The 17,563-nt window shown below is 54.1% G+C and overlaps 7 non-coding genes across 7 annotated transcripts; all 7 read right to left on the reverse strand.

Moving 5' to 3' along the window:
- Window positions 1–738: 738 nt before the first annotated feature.
- LOC130847574 (small nucleolar RNA SNORD115) lies at window positions 739–819 on the reverse strand. The gene has a single exon (XR_009052326.1). It is a non-coding gene; the product is annotated as a small nucleolar RNA SNORD115 (small nucleolar RNA).
- A 2,504-nt stretch (window positions 820–3,323) lies between these two features.
- Window positions 3,324–3,404, reverse strand: LOC130847575 (small nucleolar RNA SNORD115). The gene has a single exon (XR_009052327.1). It is a non-coding gene; the product is annotated as a small nucleolar RNA SNORD115 (small nucleolar RNA).
- Window positions 3,405–5,903: 2,499 nt separating this feature from the next.
- LOC130847728 (small nucleolar RNA SNORD115) lies at window positions 5,904–5,984 on the reverse strand. Its single transcript, XR_009052471.1, has one exon. It is a non-coding gene; the product is annotated as a small nucleolar RNA SNORD115 (small nucleolar RNA).
- A 2,505-nt stretch (window positions 5,985–8,489) lies between these two features.
- On the reverse strand, window positions 8,490–8,570 carry LOC130847576 (small nucleolar RNA SNORD115). Its single transcript, XR_009052328.1, has one exon. It is a non-coding gene; the product is annotated as a small nucleolar RNA SNORD115 (small nucleolar RNA).
- A 2,505-nt stretch (window positions 8,571–11,075) lies between these two features.
- On the reverse strand, window positions 11,076–11,156 carry LOC130847577 (small nucleolar RNA SNORD115). Its single transcript, XR_009052329.1, has one exon. It is a non-coding gene; the product is annotated as a small nucleolar RNA SNORD115 (small nucleolar RNA).
- A 2,505-nt stretch (window positions 11,157–13,661) lies between these two features.
- LOC130847578 (small nucleolar RNA SNORD115) lies at window positions 13,662–13,742 on the reverse strand. Its single transcript, XR_009052330.1, has one exon. It is a non-coding gene; the product is annotated as a small nucleolar RNA SNORD115 (small nucleolar RNA).
- Window positions 13,743–16,241: 2,499 nt separating this feature from the next.
- On the reverse strand, window positions 16,242–16,322 carry LOC130847729 (small nucleolar RNA SNORD115). Its single transcript, XR_009052472.1, has one exon. It is a non-coding gene; the product is annotated as a small nucleolar RNA SNORD115 (small nucleolar RNA).
- Between the last annotated feature and the right edge of the window lie 1,241 nt (window positions 16,323–17,563).

Raw genomic sequence — 17,563 nt, forward strand, 5'->3', positions numbered from 1 at the left:
TCCTGCCTCCAAGCACCTGAGGATGGGCTCCTGCCTGCCTCTCACCATCTCTAGGCAGGGGGCATGAGCCTTCCCTACTGACAGGTTTTGGGAAGCCATAAAGCACACACCACAAGGGACCATTCCCTCAGTTGGTGATCATACTCTGGCGCTACGTGCACAGAGGTCTCTAGAGATGTTCCGCCTGGGGCCAAGGAAGAAAACACTGTCTCTACGTGCTCTCTGACTAGAATACAGCTCTAATGAAGGCATGTGAGTGCACCAGATGTGAGCTCATAAATTTGGGGCAGCAGAAGACATTCCTCCTTGGTAGGCAGGAGGTTGCCAAAAGACTACCCTGTACTGGCTGCTGCGAGGGCGGCCAGCCCATAGTTCAACATTCTCTGGGGCCTATCGGTAGCAACCAAAAGAGCCACTCACTGCAAAACATTCTGGCTGTGGTGAGTCCATTCCAAGGCTTGGCCTGAAACACAAAATTCAAAGAAGAAAAGCTTAAGGAAAGACTCCACCAATGGCCTCAGAACATGTGGGCCCTGGCACTAGGGAGCAGGATAGAAAACCAAAGGTGGCAACATGTCTTGGATACGTGGAAGCCTCCTACACTCGGAGGAGTCACAAGGGATTTCCTCGAGGGAGAGGCTGCTCCAACACCCACACCCACACCCACACCCACACCCACACCTAGGGCTCTGCAATGGACCAAAAATCCAGGCCATCCTGCCTCTGCATCCCTCCGTTAGGCCTCAGCGTAATCCTATTGAGCATGATTTTTTGGTCATCAGCTCTCTTCAGGACCATATGAGTTCTCATCATCGACCCAACTGAGGCCCTCCTCACTCACCTGCGCCCTGCCACATGTGAAGGCTTACCTCAGATGCTTCCTGCAAAGAAGGATGCCTGAAGGGATGTGCCATTCTGTCGAATCCACGTGCTGGGCCAAGGCTCATGGTGATTGCCCCAGGGAACATAGGCTAAACACAGATCTTCATTTCTCTGGGGACGATGTCTGCCAAGAGGTGAGAAGGACAGCTGTGAGAACTCTAACTCCATGCTAGATGCATTGGGGGACGTGTGTGCCACACGCTCAAGCATCGAATGATGCTACAAGAAATACCGGCAGCAATACATCCAGGAACATAGGGCCAAAAGGTACCTCCACGCAGAGACAGGAACACTTAGCTGAAACGCATACAAACAGCTCCCTACCTAGCTTCCTTCCTGCCTCCCTTCCTCCAGAATGCTCTAGCTCCCTCCCTTTCGACCCTCGTCCTTGGCTCACTCCCTCCATCCATCCATATTTACAAAGATGAAGGCATGAGTGGACAGGTGGATCAATGCCATCTTATGTACCTTAATACTGTGTCAGGGGCAGATGAAAGAACCAGTACCTATATGTGTCCCCAGGGAAGGACTAGCCTCATGGATCCTCCAGGCAGCACAAGGCCTGGCACCAGGTCTGCTTGGCGGGGACCACACTGGGGATGTGTCTGGGGGAATGGAGACATTCCTCTGGGCCCCACCCTGGTCTGGGCAAGCGTGTGCTGGCCGATGTGACACTCGGCTTGTCCATGTGCACAACACCCAGACAATGAGGCCTTTATGTCCCACACAGTGGACATTCACAGGAGCTGTAGGGAGCTCTCTTGGTAGGCAGTGGCTCCCGTAGAGGAAGTCCACCCCAAGAGATGCCACAGGCCTGTATCTGTATGCAGAACCCATGAAAGGGCCTGTCCGACACAACTGGCCTATCTGAGGGCCCATGATCCCTCACAGAGACCTGGCAAACCCCATTCCAGCAAGGGACCTGCCCTTCAGCTCTCACAAGAGCCAAGAGCATCTAGCTGCCAAGTCCCTGATGGAGGGTCCTTGTTGCCTCTACCACCTCCAGGCCTGGCCCCACACCCTCCCAACCAACGCTTCTTGGAAGTCACTCAAGCACACCCCACAACTGACCATATGCTCAGTACATCCTCGTGCTCTGCCTCGACATGCACAGTGATCTGCGTGGTGGCTCCCCAGGGCACCACGTAATGAAATGGTGCCTCCATGGTCAGTCTTACTACACGTCAGGTCAATCGAGTTGAATTGCAAGACCCGCCAACAGACCCGGTGGATGGGGAGCCACGTCAAGCATTCCTCCTTGGGGAGCACAGAGATTCCCAAACAGGGCCAATTTCTTCTGTGGCAGCATTCCCTACTCTGTCCCGTGCAAGTCCACCAAACAACAGCCATGCAGCTACACCCTCCTCAGCCCCCATCTCGGGACCACCCCTCCCCTTCAGGTCCACAGGGCCTCATGATGGACATGATAATGGGATGCCTAACGGCTCTGCAAAGCCTTCATGGAGGAATGGACACCAGGAAGCCTTTTCTCCTCTGGAGGGGGCTCTCTGACAAAGCAGTGGCTTCCGCAGAGGACAACCAACCCAGGAGAAGCTATGGTCCTGTGTGTGCATGCAGACTGCATCAGAGGCACCATTCGGAACATGTGGCTCCAACAAAGCACCACGTTCCCTCACAGAGTCCTGGCACAACCCCATTGAAGACCAGGGCATGTCTTCCAGCCCTTGAAATAACCAGCAGCATCCTGCCTCCAAGCACCTGAGGATGGGCTCCTGCCTGCCTCTCACCATCTCTAGGCAGGGGGCATGAGCCTTCCCTACTGACAGGTTTTGGGAAGCCATAAAGCACACACCACAAGGGACCATTCCCTCAGTTGGTGATCATACTCTGCCTCTAGGTGCACAGAAGTCTCTAGAGATGTTCCGCCTGGGGCCAAGGAAGAAAACACTGTCTCTACGTGCTCTCTGACTAGAATACAGCTCTAATGAAGGCATGTGAGTGCACCAGATGTGAGCTCATAAATTTGGGGCAGCAGCAGACATTCCTCCTTGGTAGGCAGGAGGTTGCCAAAAGACTACCCAGTACTGGCTGCTGCGAGGGCGGCCAGCCCATAGTTCAACATTCTCTGGGGCCTATCGGTAGCAACCAAAAGAGCCACTCACTGCAAAACATTCCTTCTCTGGTGAGTTCATTCCAAGGCTTGGCCTGAAACACAAAATACAAAGCAGAAAAGCTCAAGGAAAGACTCCACCCATGGCCTCAGAACATGTGGGCCCTGGCACTAGGGAGCAGGATAGAAAACCAAAGGCAGCAACATGCCTTGGATACGTGGAAGCCTCCTACACTCGGAGGAGTCACAAGGGATTTCCTCGAGGGAGAGGCTGCTCCAACACCCACACCCACACCCACACCTTCACTCACACTTAGGGCTCGGCAATGGACCAAAAATCCAGGCCATCCTGCCTCTGCATCCCTCCGTTAGGCCTCAGCGTAATCCTATTGAGCATGATTTTTTGGTCATCAGCTCTCTTCAGGACCATATGAGTTCTCATCATCGACCCAACTGAGGCCCTCCTCACTCACCTGCGCCCTGCCACATGTGAAGGCTTACCTCACATGCTTCCTGCAAAGAAGGATGCCTGAAGGGATGTGCCATTCTGTCGAATCCACGTGCTGGGCCAAGGCTCATGGTGATTGCCCTAGGGAACATAGGCTAAACACAGATCTTCATTTCTCTGGGGACGATGTCTGCCAAGAGGTGAGAAGGACAGCTGTGAGAACTCCAACTCCATGCTAGATGCATTGGGGGACGTGTGTGCCACACGCTCATGCATCGAATGATGCTACAAGAAATACCTGCAGCAATACATCCAGGAACATAGGGCCAAAAGGTACCTCCACGCAGAGACAGGAACACTTAGCTGAAACGCATACAAACAGCTCCCTACCTAACTTCCTTCCTGCCTCCCTTCCTCCAGAATGCTCTAGCTCCCTCCCTTTTCACCCTCGTCCTTGGCTAACTCCCAACATCCATCCATATTTACAAAGATGAAGGCATGAGTGGACAGGTGGATCAATGCCATCTTATGTACCTTAATACTGTGTCAGGGGCAGATGAAAGAACCAGTACCTATATGTCTCCCCAGGGAAGGACTAGCCTCATGGATCCTCCAGGCAGCACAAGGCCTGGCACCAGGTCTGCTTGGCGGGGACAACACTGGGGATGTGTCTGGGGGAATGGAGACATTCCTCTGGGCCCCACCCTGGTCTGGGCAAGCGTGTGCTGGCCGATGTGACACTCGGCTTGTCCATGTGCACAACACCCAGACAATGAGGCCTTTATGTCCCACACAGTGGACATTCACAGGAGCTGTAGGGAGCTCTCTTGGTAGGCAGTGGCTCCCGTAGAGGAAGGCCACCCCAAGAGATGCCACAGGCCTGTATCTGTATGCAGAACCCATGAAAGGGCCTGTCCGACACAACTGGCCTATCTGAGGGCCCATGATCCCTCACAGAGACCTGGCAAACCCCATTCCAGCAAGGGACCTGCCCTTCAGCTCTCACAAGAGCCAAGAGCATCTAGCTGCCAAGTCCCTGATGGAGGGTCCTTGTTGCCTCTCACCACCTCCAGGCCTGGCCCCACACCCTCCCAACCAACGCTTCTTGGAAGTCACTCAAGCACACCCCACAACTGACCATATGCTCAGTACATCCTCGTGCTCTGCCTCGACATGCACAGTGATCTGCGTGGTGGCTCCCCAGGGCACCACGTAATGAAATGGTGCCTCCATGGTCAGTCTTACTACACGTCAGGTCAATCGAGTTGAATTTCAAGACCCGCCATCAGACCCGGTGGATGGGGAGCCACGTCAAGCATTCCTCCTTGGGGAGCACAGAGATTCCCAAACAGGGCCAATTTCTTCTGTGGCAGCATTCCCTACTCTGGCCCGTGCAAGTCTACCAAACAACAGCCATGCAGCTACACCCTCCTCAGCCCCCATCTCGGGACCACCCCTCCCCTTCAGGTCCACAGGGCCTCATGATGGACATGATAATGGGATGCCTAAGGGCTCTGCAAAGCCTTCATGGAGGAATGGACACCAGGAAGCCTTTTCTCCTCTGGAGGGGGCTCTCTGACAAAGCAGTGGCTTCCGCAGAGGACAACCAACCCAGGAGAAGCTATGGTCCTGTGTGTGCATGCAGACCCCATCAGAGGCCCCATTCGGAACATGTGGCTCCAACAAAGCACCACGTTCCCTCACAGAGTCCTGGCACAACCCCATTGAAGACCAGGGCATGTCTTCCAGCCCTTGAAATAACCAGCAGCATCCTGCCTCCAAGCACCTGAGGATGGGCTCCTGCCTGCCTCTCACCATCTCTAGGCAGGGGGCATGAGCCTTCCCTACTGACAGGTTTTGGGAAGCCATAAAGCACACACCACAAGGGACCATTCCCTCAGTTGGTGATCATACTCTGGCGCTAGGTGCACAGAGGTCTCTAGAGATGTTCCGCCTGGGACCAAGGAAGAAAACACTGCCTCTACGTGCTCTCTGACTAGAATACAGCTCTAATGAAGGCATGTGAGTGCACCAGATGTGAGCTCATAAATTTGGGGCAGCAGCAGACATTCCTCCTTGGTAGGCAGGAGGTTGCCAAAAGACTACCTTGTACTGGCTGCTGCGAGGGCGGCCAGCCCATAGTTCAACATTCTCTGGGGCCTATCGGTAGCAACCAAAAGAGCCACTCACTGCAAAACATTCTGGCTGTGGTGAGTCCATTCCAAGGCTTGGCCTGAAACACAAAATTCAAAGAAGAAAAGCTTAAGGAAAGACTCCACCCATGGCCTCAGAACATGTGGGCCCTGGCACTAGGGAGCAGGATAGAAAACCAAAGGCGGCAACATGTCTTGGATACGTGGAAGCCTCCTACCCTCGCAGGAGTCACAAGGGATTTCCTCGAGGGAGAGGCTGCTCCAACACCCACACCCACACCCACACCCACACCTAGGGCTCTGCAATGGACCAAAAATCCAGGTCATCCTGCCCCTGGATCCCTCCGTTAGGCCTCAGTGTAATCCTATTGAGCATGATTTTTTGGTCATCAGCTCTCTTCAGGACCATATGAGTTCTCATCATCGACCCAACTGAGGCCCTCCTCACTCACCTGCGCCCTGCCACATGTGAAGGCTTACCTCAGATGCTTCCTGCAAAGAAGGATGCCTGAAGGGATGTGCCATTCTGTCGAATCCACGTGCTGGGCCAAGGCTCATGGTGATTGCCCTAGGGAACATAGGCCAAACACAGATCTTCATTTCTCGGGGGACGATGTCTGCCAAGAGGTGAGAAGGACAGCTGTGAGAACTCCAACTCCATGCTAGATGCATTGGGGGACGTGTGTGCCACACGCTCATGCATCGAATGATGCTACAAAAAATACCTGCAGCAATACATCCAGGAACATAGGGCCCAAAGGTACCTCCATGCAGAGACAGGAACACTTAGCTGAAATGCATACAAACAGCTCCCTACCTAGCTTCCTTCCTGCCTCCCTTCCTCCAGAATGCTCTAGCTCCCTCCCTTTCGACCCTCGTCCTTGGCTCACTCCCTCCATCCATCCATATTTACAAAGATGAAGGCATGAGTGGACAGATGGATCAATGCCATCTTATGTACCTTAATACTGTGTCAGGGGCAGATGAAAGAACCAGTACCTATATGTCTCCCCAGGGAAGGACTAGCCTCATGGATTCACCAGGCAGCACAAGGCCTGGCACCAGGTCTGCTTGGCGGGGACAACACTGGGGATGTGTCTGGGGGAATGGAGACATTCCTCTGGTCCCCACCCTGGTCTGAGCAAGCGTGTGCTGGCCGATGTGACACTCGGCTTATCCATGTGCACAACACCCAGACAATGAGGCCTTTATGTCCCACACAGTGGACATTCACAGGAGCTGTAGGGAGCTCTCTTGGTAGGCAGTGGCTCCCGTAGAGGAAGTCCACCCCAAGAGATGCCACAGGCCTGTATCTGTATGCAGAACCCATGAAAGGGCCTGTCCGACACAACTGGCCTATCTGAGGGCCCATGATCCCTCACAGAGACCTGGCAAACCCCATTCCAGCAAGGGACCTGCCCTTCAGCTCTCACAAGAGCCAAGAGCATCTAGCTGCCAAGTCCCTGATGGAGGGTCCTTGTTGCCTCGCACCACCTCCAGGCCTGGCCCCACACCCTCCCAACCAACGCTTCTTGGAAGTCACTCAAGCACACCCCACAACTGACCATATGCTCAGTACATCCTCGTGCTCTGCCTCGACATGCACAGTGATCTGCGTGGTGGCTCCCCAGGGCACCACGTAATGAAATGGTGCCTCCATGGTCAGTCTTACTACACGTCAGGTCAATCGAGTTGAATTTCAAGACCCGCCAACAGACCCGGTGGATGGGGAGCCACATCAAGCATTCCTCCTTGGGGAGCACAGAGATTCCCAAACAGGGCCAATTTCTTCTGTGGCAGCATTCCCTACTCTGGCCCGTGCAAGTCCACCAAACAACAGCCATGCAGCTACACCCTCCTCAGCCCCCATCTCGGGACCAACCCTCCCCTTCAGGTCCACAGGGCCTCATGATGGACATGATAATGGGATGCCTAACGGCTCTGCAAAGCCTTCATGGAGGAATGGACACCAGGAAGCCTTTTCTCCTCTGGAGGGGGCTCTCTGACAAAGCAGTGGCTTCCGCAGAGGACAACCAACCCAGGAGAAGCTATGGTCCTGTGTGTGCATGCAGACTTCATCAGAGGCACCATTCGGAACATGTGGCTCCAACAAAGCACCACGTTCCCTCACAGAGTCCTGGCACAACCCCATTGAAGACCAGGGCATGTCTTCCAGCCCTTGAAATAACCAGCAGCATCCTGCCTCCAAGCACCTGAGGATGGGCTCCTGCCTGCCTCTCACCATCTCTAGGCAGGCGGCATGAGCCTTCCCTACTGACAGGTTTTGGGAAGCCATAAAGCACACACCACAAGGGACCATTCCCTCAGTTGGTGATCATACTCTGCCTCTAGGTGCACAGAGGTCTCTAGAGATGTTCCGCCTGGGGCCAAGGAAGAAAACACTGTCTCTACGTGCTCTCTGACTAGAATACAGCTCTAATGAAGGCATGTGAGTGCACCAGATGTGAGCTCATAAATTTGGGGCAGCAGCAGACATTCCTCCTTGGTAGGCAGGAGGTTGCCAAAAGACTACCCAGTACTGGCTGCTGCGAGGGCGGCCAGCCCATAGTTCAACATTCTCTGGGGCCTATCGGTAGCAACCAAAAGAGCCACTCACTGCAAAACATTCCTTCTCTGGTGAGTTCATTCCAAGGCTTGGCCTGAAACACAAAATACAAAGCAGAAAAGCTTAAGGAAAGACTCCACCCATGGCCTCAGAACATGTGGGCCCTGGCACTAGGGAGCAGGATAGAAAACCAAAGGCGGCAACATGCCTTGGATACGTGGAAGCCTCCTACACTCGGAGGATTCACAAGGGATTTCCTCGAGGGAGAGGCTGCTCAAACACCCACACCCACACCCACACCTTCACTCACACTTAGGGCTCGGCAATGGACCAAAAATCCAGGCCATCCTGCCTCTGCATCCCTCCGTTAGGCCTCAGCGTAATCCTATTGAGCATGATTTTTTGGTCATCAGCTCTCTTCAGGACCATATGAGTTCTCATCATCGACCCAACTGAGGCCCTCCTCACTCACCTGCGCCCTGCCACATGTGAAGGCTTACCTCAGATGCTTCCTGGAAAGAAGGATGCCTGAAGGGATGTGCCATTCTGTCGAATCCACGTGCTGGGCCAAGGCTCATGGTGATTGCCCTAGGGAACATAGGCTAAACACAGATCTTCATTTCTCTGGGGACGATGTCTGCCAAGAGGTGAGAAGGACAGCTGTGAGAACTCCAACTCCATGCTAGATGCATTGGGGGACGTGTGTGCCACACGCTCATGCATCGAATGATGCTACAAGAAATACCTGCAGCAATACATCCAGGAACATAGGGCCCAAAGGTACCTCCACGCAGAGACAGGAACACTTAGCTGAAACGCATACAAACAGCTCCCTACCTAGCTTCCTTCCTGCCTCCCTTCCTCCAGAATGCTCTAGCTCCCTCCCTTTTCACCCTCGTCCTTGGCTAACTCCCAACATCCATCCATATTTACAAAGATGAAGGCATGAGTGGACAGGTGGATCAATGCCATCTTATGTACCTTAATACTGTGTCAGGGGCAGATGAAAGAACCAGTACCTATATGTCTCCCCAGGGAAGGACTAGCCTCATGGATCCTCCAGGCAGCACAAGGCCTGGCACCAGGTCTGCTTGGCGGGGACAACACTGGGGATGTGTCTGGGGGAATGGAGACATTCCTCTGGGCCCCACCCTGGTCTGGGCAAGCGTGTGCTGGCCGATGTGACACTCGGCTTATCCATGTGCACAACACCCAGACAATGAGGCCTTTATGTCCCACACAGTGGACATTCACAGGAGCTGTAGGGAGCTCTCTTGGTAGGCAGTGGCTCCCGTAGAGGAAGGCCACCCCAAGAGATGCCACAGGCCTGTATCTGTATGCAGAACCCATGAAAGGGCCTGTCCGACACAACTGGCCTATCTGAGGGCCCATGATCCCTCACAGAGACCTGGCAAACCCCATTCCAGCAAGGGACCTGCCCTTCAGCTCTCACAAGAGCCAAGAGCATCTAGCTGCCAAGTCCCTGATGGAGGGTCCTTGTTGCCTCTCACCACCTCCAGGCCTGGCCCCACACCCTCCCAACCAATGCTTCTTGGAAGTCACTCAAGCACACCCCACAACTGACCATATGCTCAGTACATCCTCGTGCTCTGCCTCGACATGCACAGTGATCTGCGTGGTGGCTCCCCAGGGCACCACGTAATGAAATGGTGCCTCCATGGTCAGTCTTACTACACGTCAGGTCAATCGAGTTGAATTTCAAGACCCACCAACAGACCCGGTGGATGGGGAGCCACGTCAAGCATTCCTCCTTGGGGAGCACAGAGATTCCCAAACAGGGCCAATTTCTTCTGTGGCAGCATTCCCTACTCTGGCCCGTGCAAGTCCACCAAACAACAGCCATGCAGCTACACCCTCCTCAGCCCCCATCTCGGGACCAACCCTCCCCTTCAGGTCCACAGGGCCTCATGATGGACATGATAATGGGATGCCTAACGGCTCTGCAAAGCCTTCATGGAGGAATGGACACCAGGAAGCCTTTTCTCCTCTGGAGGGGGCTCTCTGACAAAGCAGTGGCTTCCGCAGAGGACAACCAACCCAGGAGAAGCTATGGTCCTGTGTGTGCATGCAGACTTCATCAGAGGCACCATTCGGAACATGTGGCTCCAACAAAGCACCACGTTCCCTCACAGAGTCCTGGCACAACCCCATTGAAGACCAGGGCATGTCTTCCAGCCCTTGAAATAACCAGCAGCATCCTGCCTCCAAGCACCTGAGGATGGGCTCCTGCCTGCCTCTCACCATCTCTAGGCAGGCGGCATGAGCCTTCCCTACTGACAGGTTTTGGGAAGCCATAAAGCACACACCACAAGGGACCATTCCCTCAGTTGGTGATCATACTCTGCCTCTAGGTGCACAGAGGTCTCTAGAGATGTTCCGCCTGGGGCCAAGGAAGAAAACACTGTCTCTACGTGCTCTCTGACTAGAATACAGCTCTAATGAAGGCATGTGAGTGCACCAGATGTGAGCTCATAAATTTGGGGCAGCAGCAGACATTCCTCCTTGGTAGGCAGGAGGTTGCCAAAAGACTACCCAGTACTGGCTGCTGCGAGGGCGGCCAGCCCATAGTTCAACATTCTCTGGGGCCTATCGGTAGCAACCAAAAGAGCCACTCACTGCAAAACATTCCTTCTCTGGTGAGTTCATTCCAAGGCTTGGCCTGAAACACAAAATACAAAGCAGAAAAGCTTAAGGAAAGACTCCACCCATGGCCTCAGAACATGTGGGCCCTGGCACTAGGGAGCAGGATAGAAAACCAAAGGCGGCAACATGCCTTGGATACGTGGAAGCCTCCTACACTCGGAGGATTCACAAGGGATTTCCTCGAGGGAGAGGCTGCTCCAACACCCACACCCACACCCACACCTTCACTCACACTTAGGGCTCGGCAATGGACCAAAAATCCAGGCCATCCTGCCTCTGCATCCCTCCGTTAGGCCTCAGCGTAATCCTATTGAGCATGATTTTTTGGTCATCAGCTCTCTTCAGGACCATATGAGTTCTCATCATCGACCCAACTGAGGCCCTCCTCACTCACCTGCGCCCTGCCACATGTGAAGGCTTACCTCACATGCTTCCTGCAAAGAAGGATGCCTGAAGGGATGTGCCATTCTGTCGAATCCACGTGCTGGGCCAAGGCTCATGGTGATTGCCCTAGGGAACATAGGCTAAACACAGATCTTCATTTCTCTGGGGACGATGTCTGCCAAGAGGTGAGAAGGACAGCTGTGAGAACTCCAACTCCATGCTAGATGCATTGGGGGACGTGTGTGCCACACGCTCATGCATCGAATGATGCTACAAGAAATACCTGCAGCAATACATCCAGGAACATAGGGCCAAAAGGTACCTCCACGCAGAGACAGGAACACTTAGCTGAAACGCATACAAACAGCTCCCTACCTAGCTTCCTTCCTGCCTCCCTTCCTCCAGAATGCTCTAGCTCCCTCCCTTTTCACCCTCGTCCTTGGCTAACTCCCAACATCCATCCATATTTACAAAGATGAAGGCATGAGTGGACAGGTGGATCAATGCCATCTTATGTACCTTAATACTGTGTCAGGGGCAGATGAAAGAACCAGTACCTATATGTCTCCCCAGGGAAGGACTAGCCTCATGGATCCTCCAGGCAGCACAAGGCCTGGCACCAGGTCTGCTTGGCGGGGACAACACTGGGGATGTGTCTGGGGGAATGGAGACATTCCTCTGGGCCCCACCCTGGTCTGGGCAAGCGTGTGCTGGCCGATGTGACACTCGGCTTATCCATGTGCACAACACCCAGACAATGAGGCCTTTATGTCCCACACAGTGGACATTCACAGGAGCTGTAGGGAGCTCTCTTGGTAGGCAGTGGCTCCCGTAGAGGAAGGCCACCCCAAGAGATGCCACAGGCCTGTATCTGTATGCAGAACCCATGAAAGGGCCTGTCCGACACAACTGGCCTATCTGAGGGCCCATGATCCCTCACAGAGACCTGGCAAACCCCATTCCAGCAAGGGACCTGCCCTTCAGCTCTCACAAGAGCCAAGAGCATCTAGCTGCCAAGTCCCTGATGGAGGGTCCTTGTTGCCTCTCACCACCTCCAGGCCTGGCCCCACACCCTCCCAACCAATGCTTCTTGGAAGTCACTCAAGCACACCCCACAACTGACCATATGCTCAGTACATCCTCGTGCTCTGCCTCGACATGCACAGTGATCTGCGTGGTGGCTCCCCAGGGCACCACGTAATGAAATGGTGCCTCCATGGTCAGTCTTACTACACGTCAGGTCAATCGAGTTGAATTTCAAGACCCACCAACAGACCCGGTGGATGGGGAGCCACGTCAAGCATTCCTCCTTGGGGAGCACAGAGATTCCCAAACAGGGCCAATTTCTTCTGTGGCAGCATTCCCTACTCTGGCCCGTGCAAGTCCACCAAACAACAGCCATGCAGCTACACCCTCCTCAGCCCCCATCTCGGGACCACCCCTCCCCTTCAGGTCCACAGGGCCTCATGATGGACATGATAATGGGATGCCTAAGGGCTCTGCAAAGCCTTCATGGAGGAATGGACACCAGGAAGCCTTTTCTCCTCTGGAGGGGACTCTCTGACAAAGCAGTGGCTTCCGCAGAGGACAACCAACCCAGGAGAAGCTATGGTCCTGTGTGTGCATGCAGACTGCATCAGAGGCCCCATTCGGAACATGTGGCTCCAACAAAGCACCACGTTCCCTCACAGAGTCCTGGCACAACCCCATTGAAGACCAGGGCATGTCTTCCAGCCCTTGAAATAACCAGCAGCATCCTGCCTCCAAGCACCTGAGGATGGGCTCCTGCCTGCCTCTCACCATCTCTAGGCAGGGGGCATGAGCCTTCCCTACTGACAGGTTTTGGGAAGCCATAAAGCACACACCACAAGGGACCATTCCCTCAGTTGGTGATCATACTCTGGCGCTAGGTGCACAGAGGTCTCTAGAGATGTTCCGCCTGGGACCAAGGAAGAAAACACTGCCTCTACGTGCTCTCTGACTAGAATACAGCTCTAATGAAGGCATGTGAGTGCACCAGATGTGAGCTCATAAATTTGGGGCAGCAGCAGACATTCCTCCTTGGTAGGCAGGAGGTTGCCAAAAGACTACCCAGTACTGGCTGCTGTGAGGGCGGCCAGCCCATAGTTCAACATTCTCTGGGGCCTATCGGTAGCAACCAAAAGAGCCACTCACTGCAAAACATTCCTTCTCTGGTGAGTTCATTCCAAGGCTTGGCCTGAAACACAAAATACAAAGCAGAAAAGCTTAAGGAAAGACTCCACCCATGGCCTCAGAACATGTGGGCCCTGGCACTAGGGAGCAGGATAGAAAACCAAAGGCAGCAACATGCCTTGGATACGTGGAAGCCTCCTACACTCGGAGGAGTCACAAGGGATTTCCTCGAGGGAGAGGCTGCTCCAACACCCACACCCACACCCACACCTTCACTCACACTTAGGGCTCGGCAATGGACCAAAAATCCAGGCCATCCTGCCTCTGCATCCCTCCGTTAGGCCTCAGCGTAATCCTATTGAGCATGATTTTTTGGTCATCAGCTCTCTTCAGGACCATATGAGTTCTCATCATCGACCCAACTGAGGCCCTCCTCACTCACCTGCGCCCTGCCACATGTGAAGGCTTACCTCACATGCTTCCTGCAAAAAAGGATGCCTGAAGGGATGTGCCATTCTGTCGAATCCACGTGCTGGGCCAAGGCTCATGGTGATTGCCCTAGGGAACATAGGCTAAACACAGATCTTCATTTCTCTGGGGACGATGTCTGCCAAGAGGTGAGAAGGACAGCTGTGAGAACTCCAACTCCATGCTAGATGCATTGGGGGACGTGTGTGCCACACGCTCATGCATCGAATGATGCTACAAGAAATACCTGCAGCAATACATCCAGGAACATAGGGCCAAAAGGTACCTCCACGCAGAGACAGGAACACTTAGCTGAAACGCATACAAACAGCTCCCTACCTAACTTCCTTCCTGCCTCCCTTCCTCCAGAATGCTCTAGCTCCCTCCCTTTTCACCCTCGTCCTTGGCTAACTCCCAACATCCATCCATATTTACAAAGATGAAGGCATGAGTGGACAGGTGGATCAATGCCATCTTATGTACCTTAATACTGTGTCAGGGGCAGATGAAAGAACCAGTACCTATATGTCTCCCCAGGGAAGGACTAGCCTCATGGATCCTCCAGGCAGCACAAGGCCTGGCACCAGGTCTGCTTGGCGGGGACAACACTGGGGATGTGTCTGGGGGAATGGAGACATTCCTCTGGGCCCCACCCTGGTCTGGGCAAGCGTGTGCTGGCCGATGTGACACTCGGCTTGTCCATGTGCACAACACCCAGACAATGAGGCCTTTATGTCCCACACAGTGGACATTCACAGGAGCTGTAGGGAGCTCTCTTGGTAGGCAGTGGCTCCCGTAGAGGAAGGCCACCCCAAGAGATGCCACAGGCCTGTATCTGTATGCAGAACCCATGAAAGGGCCTGTCCGACACAACTGGCCTATCTGAGGGCCCATGATCCCTCACAGAGACCTGGCAAACCCCATTCCAGCAAGGGACCTGCCCTTCAGCTCTCACAAGAGCCAAGAGCATCTAGCTGCCAAGTCCCTGATGGAGGGTCCTTGTTGCCTCTCACCACCTCCAGGCCTGGCCCCACACCCTCCCAACCAACGCTTCTTGGAAGTCACTCAAGCACACCCCACAACTGACCATATGCTCAGTACATCCTCGTGCTCTGCCTCGACATGCACAGTGATCTGCGTGGTGGCTCCCCAGGGCACCACGTAATGAAATGGTGCCTCCATGGTCAGTCTTACTACACGTCAGGTCAATCGAGTTGAATTTCAAGACCCGCCATCAGACCCGGTGGATGGGGAGCCACGTCAAGCATTCCTCCTTGGGGAGCACAGAGATTCCCAAACAGGGCCAATTTCTTCTGTGGCAGCATTCCCTACTCTGGCCCGTGCAAGTCTACCAAACAACAGCCATGCAGCTACACCCTCCTCAGCCCCCATCTCGGGACCACCCCTCCCCTTCAGGTCCACAGGGCCTCATGATGGACATGATAATGGGATGCCTAAGGGCTCTGCAAAGCCTTCATGGAGGAATGGACACCAGGAAGCCTTTTCTCCTCTGGAGGGGGCTCTCTGACAAAGCAGTGGCTTCCGCAGAGGACAACCAACCCAGGAGAAGCTATGGTCCTGTGTGTGCATGCAGACCCCATCAGAGGCCCCATTCGGAACATGTGGCTCCAACAAAGCACCACGTTCCCTCACAGAGTCCTGGCACAACCCCATTGAAGACCAGGGCATGTCTTCCAGCCCTTGAAATAACCAGCAGCATCCTGCCTCCAAGCACCTGAAGATGGGCTCCTGCCTGCCTCTCACCATCTCTAGGCAGGGGGCATGAGCCTTCCCTACTGACAGGTTTTGGGAAGCCATAAAGCACACACCACAAGGGACCATTCCCTCAGTTGGTGATCATACTCTGGCGCTAGGTGCACAGAGGTCTCTAGAGATGTTCCGCCTGGGACCAAGGAAGAAAACACTGCCTCTACGTGCTCTCTGACTAGAATACAGCTCTAATGAAGGCATGTGAGTGCACCAGATGTGAGCTCATAAATTTGGGGCAGCAGCAGACATTCCTCCTTGGTAGGCAGGAGGTTGCCAAAAGACTACCCAGTACTGGCTGCTGCGAGGGCGGCCAGCCCATAGTTCAACATTCTCTGGGGCCTATCGGTAGCAACCAAAAGAGCCACTCACTGCAAAACATTCTGGCTGTGGTGAGTCCATTCCAAGGCTTGGCCTGAAACACAAAATTCAAAGAAGAAAAGCTTAAGGAAAGACTCCACCCATGGCCTCAGAACATGTGGGCCCTGGCACTAGGGAGCAGGATAGAAAACCAAAGGCGGCAACATGTCTTGGATACGTGGAAGCCTCCTACCCTCGCAGGAGTCACAAGGGATTTCCTCGAGGGAGAGGCTGCTCCAACACCCACACCCACACCCACACCCACACCTAGGGCTCTGCAATGGACCAAAAATCCAGGTCATCCTGCCCCTGGATCCCTCCGTTAGGCCTCAGTGTAATCCTATTGAGCATGATTTTTTGGTCATCAGCTCTCTTCAGGACCATATGAGTTCTCATCATCGACCCAACTGAGGCCCTCCTCACTCACCTGCGCCCTGCCACATGTGAAGGCTTACCTCAGATGCTTCCTGGAAAGAAGGATGCCTGAAGGGATGTGCCATTCTGTCGAATCCACGTGCTGGGCCAAGGCTCATGGTGATTGCCCTAGGGAACATAGGCCAAACACAGATCTTCATTTCTCGGGGGACGATGTCTGCCAAGAGGTGAGAAGGACAGCTGTGAGAACTCCAACTCCATGCTAGATGCATTGGGGGACGTGTGTGCCACACGCTCATGCATCGAATGATGCTACAAAAAATACCTGCAGCAATACATCCAGGAACATAGGGCCCAAAGGTACCTCCATGCAGAGACAGGAACACTTAGCTGAAATGCATACAAACAGCTCCCTACCTAGCTTCCTTCCTGCCTCCCTTCCTCCAGAATGCTCTAGCTCCCTCCCTTTCGACCCTCGTCCTTGGCTCACTCCCTCCATCCATCCATATTTACAAAGATGAAGGCATGAGTGGACAGATGGATCAATGCCATCTTATGTACCTTAATACTGTGTCAGGGGCAGATGAAAGAACCAGTACCTATATGTCTCCCCAGGGAAGGACTAGCCTCATGGATTCACCAGGCAGCACAAGGCCTGGCACCAGGTCTGCTTGGCGGGGACAACACTGGGGATGTGTCTGGGGGAATGGAGACATTCCTCTGGTCCCCACCCTGGTCTGAGCAAGCGTGTGCTGGCCGATGTGACACTCGGCTTATCCATGTGCACAACACCCAGACAATGAGGCCTTTATGTCCCACACAGTGGACATTCACAGGAGCTGTAGGGAGCTCTCTTGGTAGGCAGTGGCTCCCGTAGAGGAAGTTCACCCCAAGAGATGCCACAGGCCTGTATCTGTATGCAGAACCCATGAAAGGGCCTGTCCGACACAACTGGCCTATCTGAGGGCCCATGATCCCTCACAGAGACCTGGCAAACCCCATTCCAGCAAGGGACCTGCCCTTCAGCTCTCACAAGAGCCAAGAGCATCTAGCTGCCAAGTCCCTGATGCAGGGTCCTTGTTGCCTCGCACCACCTCCAGGCCTGGCCCCACACCCTCCCAACCAACGCTTCTTGGAAGTCACTCAAGCACACCCCACAACTGACCATATGCTCAGTACATCCTCGTGCTCTGCCTCGACATGCACAGTGATCTGCGTGGTGGCTCCCCAGGGCACCACGTAATGAAATGGTGCCTCCATGGTCAGTCTTA

This window comes from Hippopotamus amphibius, chromosome 2 (genome assembly GCF_030028045.1).
Source record: "Hippopotamus amphibius kiboko isolate mHipAmp2 chromosome 2, mHipAmp2.hap2, whole genome shotgun sequence".
NCBI lineage: Eukaryota > Metazoa > Chordata > Mammalia > Artiodactyla > Hippopotamidae > Hippopotamus > Hippopotamus amphibius.